The following is a 3,761-nucleotide window of genomic DNA, read 5'->3' on the forward strand; positions in this document are numbered from 1 at the left end:
CAGTCCAGGCTTCCAGTCCGTTCTTGGATAGGACCCCGGGAATCCCCTGACAACCCTAAGCTAGAACTGGACCCGAATGAAATAGTGACGGGGACAGGGGCTTTAGCTAGGGCCTTGGGGCTAACCTTGGGTGTGGACGGGGTTTGGAGACGGGACCGAACCGTAGGTATAGGCAGGGTTACGACCTGCTCCCCAGCAATACCTGTCTCGGCTTCAGCACAAAGTCTCTCTTTCTCACCGGCAGTTGGACTCTTCACTCTCCGACTCGAGCGCCCATTCCGTCTGGCAGGAGGTGAACGACTTCCGCTGCTCGACCGCAGAGGCGCAATCATCTCCCACTCGATGCCGCTCTGGTCATCCGGAATCACCTCCGCACACGCACGTGCTGCGACGCCATCTTGGGTTGGATCCCCAATCAGGATCTCTTCCTCCACAAGGACATCCGGCAACGCCCGTCTGCTGCGCGATCCAGTCTGGCTCTGGACTCGCTCTTCTTTCTCCTCCACCCCCTGGGTCTGCGACAGGCACGGTGTCATCTTAGTACCTCGCAGGGTCGGGGTGGATCGACCTCCTTCCGATCCACTAGTCACCACGGCAGTGGGACTCCGGCGATCGGGTGGTTGCGGTACTGGAGACACTCTACTCCGCGTCTCTACACCACGGGGAATGGCATCTCTCCATGGCGTACCAATCGTATGACAGTCTCTCTTTATGACCATCTTACTCGACAGCCTAGCACACTCCTCGTCCGAGGATTCTAACTTGCAATTCGGCCGAGGCATCCCAGTAGGAGACCGGCGATGGGCTCCTCGGTGATCACCTCTCCGATGGCTGGGTTTCTCCGTCAGGAGCACCGAACCTGACTCCGACTCCGCGGGACCTGCACTCTCAGTCCATAGTGCTCCCGGCTGCTAGTCGGTCGGCATCGGGACATTTCCTGCTACTCCCACCGCTTGTACCGGTACAAAAGTGGTCATGGGCCACATGTACTGTAGTCCACAGTGGGGGCATCGGGCCTCACTGCCCACGGCTCCGCCTGGCAGTCGGCACTGCAGGCAAAGACACGCCACAGTCTCCACACCCTCCACACGGATGATCAGGAAGCCTCCTGGAGCCGAGTAGGGATGAGTAGAGATCAACGGACTCTGGTCCACTTTATCAGCAACTGCAGCCATATTCACCAGCGGAGGCACTCGTTTCAGAGGTCTGTACTGGTCAATGGCTCTTCGCAACTGAAGGGCAGGGGCGGGTTTGGCAACCCCTCCTCCTTCTTCCTCCATCAATATCCGGTGGAACTGCAAACCACTCCCCCTGGTTGAAACTAGGGGAATGTCTCGTAGACTTGTAGGCTGACCCAGCACAGGTGCAGAGTGAGTCATAGTCCATGAGGGCGCGGCTCCAGCTTTCGCGCCAAACTCCCCATCGGGGTGGAGTTTTCTCGTTGGCGCCAATCCTGGCCAACAATTAGCAAACTGCAAAGTTGCAAGACTTTCTGCAGCATGCCCACGCGGTGTCCCGGGAACGCGGGAACCGCCATCTTGGTAAGTATTGTCCTTTTTCCCATTGAAGGCAGCGTCTGGCTGTTTGTTAATTGGGGTATAACAAAGTCCATTTTGTTCCTCCCATCGGATAACACTGTCATGCTCATTATTCTCAGGGGTATCATCCCGAGAACAAAAACATGATAAACACGGCGCAGCCACGGCTTTCACGCCATTCCACAACAAACTCACAAAAGTCTCTTCTGTAGCTTGTTCTTCACCCACGCACAGTTCATATGCGTGTTCTTCCTCTGACCGCAATCCTGGACCTTCTACTCTATGCAGATCCTCCATTCTTGCGGTTCTCTCTCCCCGCCATCCTGGACCTTCTACTCTGTGCAGATCCTCCATTCTGACGGTTCTCTCTCCCTGCCATCCTGGACCTTCTGCTCTGTGCAGATCCTCCATTCTGACAGGTCTCTCTTGATCGTTGAACACTGATTTCCTGTACGTGGAGCTCCGCTCTGCGGGGCAGCTACCACATCCGTACAATAAACATGCCTTGTGCACCACCTTGTGTACCTAACGTAGATCTGACTCATGTTTGCACTACCTCAGGCTAGGCTCACTCTTTCTGTGTCTACTGTAACACGTTCCTCCAGTCTGTGCTCCTTGGTAAGTGATCTGGAATGGAGACTAGAGTACTCTGGCTCTTCCATGCAGTACTTTGGGCGTCGACCTACTTTTGGCTAGCCTAGTGCGGACCCTTCCAGAATTCCTGCCCTAAGTTACCAGTTTACCCCTTCAGGCATCCCCCGCTAGCGCTACCTCAAGGCGACTAGAACAGCAATAGCCCCCTGCTCCAGACTCACTATCCCCTAACGGATCCCAAGGCGTCTTTGCGGCATGCAGCTCCAGCATCTCCCTGACTACCCCTGGCTCCGTCCCACGCAGCACAAAGTGGCAGCAGACACTCTCTGTTCCCTAGTGTGTGCCTAGCAAAAGCCTGTCCTGTTAACAGGTATCTCAGCAGCGCCTCCAAATGTAACGGCTGGACCCCCTTGTCTGACCCACCCAATCTCACATTGGCCCATGTGGTCTAACCGGTCCCCATTACAAGGTCGTGTGTGGTGGTGCACCTGCTAGTAACAGGACTCCTGAGTCTCCCGCTTGGTGTTATTAGAGGATATCATCAGGACAGGTATCTGAGGTAGTGGTTACGAGTCCAACTTACTTCATGTGCAGCGCCTCCACCTCATCAGGATCTATGCTTCCGCAGGGAGATGGTCCTGGTGAGGAACTCCTTCTCGGTGGTGACTGCCCCTGCTGAGTAACTTCACACTCACACAGTGGGGGTTTCTTTGAACATGGCATCTTTATTGTAGATTGGGATGTAGCAGACTGCCCCATGCAGCTGCCGGCTCTAGCCGCACATCTCTCCGTGCTGTCCCTTTGCCAGGTATGCCCTCCCGTATTGAAGTGGGATTCCCTTTCTCCTAGGGAGATCACCACTGCGCCAGGTCCCTGGACACAGTGTGGCTTAGACAGACTTAATTGGTCACTCTGCTCCCTCTAGTTACAGCACTAGGGTCACAAAAGTATTCCTCCAACCGCTTCACACAACTGCTGGCTAACACTTGCAACTACTTTGCCAACCTTGCAACAACACTAACTGACAGTGTTGTGCTCTTTATACCTCAGGGGGCAGGCGCATCTCTGATGTCACTATCCAGGGACTCAGAGCATACAGCCACCCCCTTCCTTACACAGGGCACCACACCAGGGTGTGAGGGAAAACATCCATAACTACTGCTGGCAGGCCTGTACTTACCAGGACTTACTGCCAACAGGGAAGATGTACGCAGTCATTATTATGCATGGCTACACTTACATAAAAGAGAGTTACAAAGTAAAAAAGGCTCGTATGACAATGATTTTCTGCAAAAATCGAATACAAATTTGCGCTTTCATAAAATTGTCCCAATAAAAGATTTAAGATTGCGAAAACCATTCACATCATCTTTTCAGGTCTTTGATTAATAACACAATGTTTCTGCCTTGTCTTGAAATAGCGAATCAATTTTATGCCTTTGCCAATGTGTCACAATCTTATCTAGATAACAGTCAAAACCAAGGAAAAACACAGCATAAATAAAAATAAAAAAAACAGTATATAATTTAAAACCTAATGTACAACATATGTTTAGCATGCTATATTGGTGTGGTAAGTACAATTTTTGTTCTTTATACCCATTGTGACAAACGCCCCTCTTTTGTAGT

Source organism: Ascaphus truei, chromosome 1, assembly GCF_040206685.1.
Source record: "Ascaphus truei isolate aAscTru1 chromosome 1, aAscTru1.hap1, whole genome shotgun sequence".
Classification (NCBI taxonomy): Eukaryota; Metazoa; Chordata; class Amphibia; order Anura; family Ascaphidae; genus Ascaphus; species Ascaphus truei.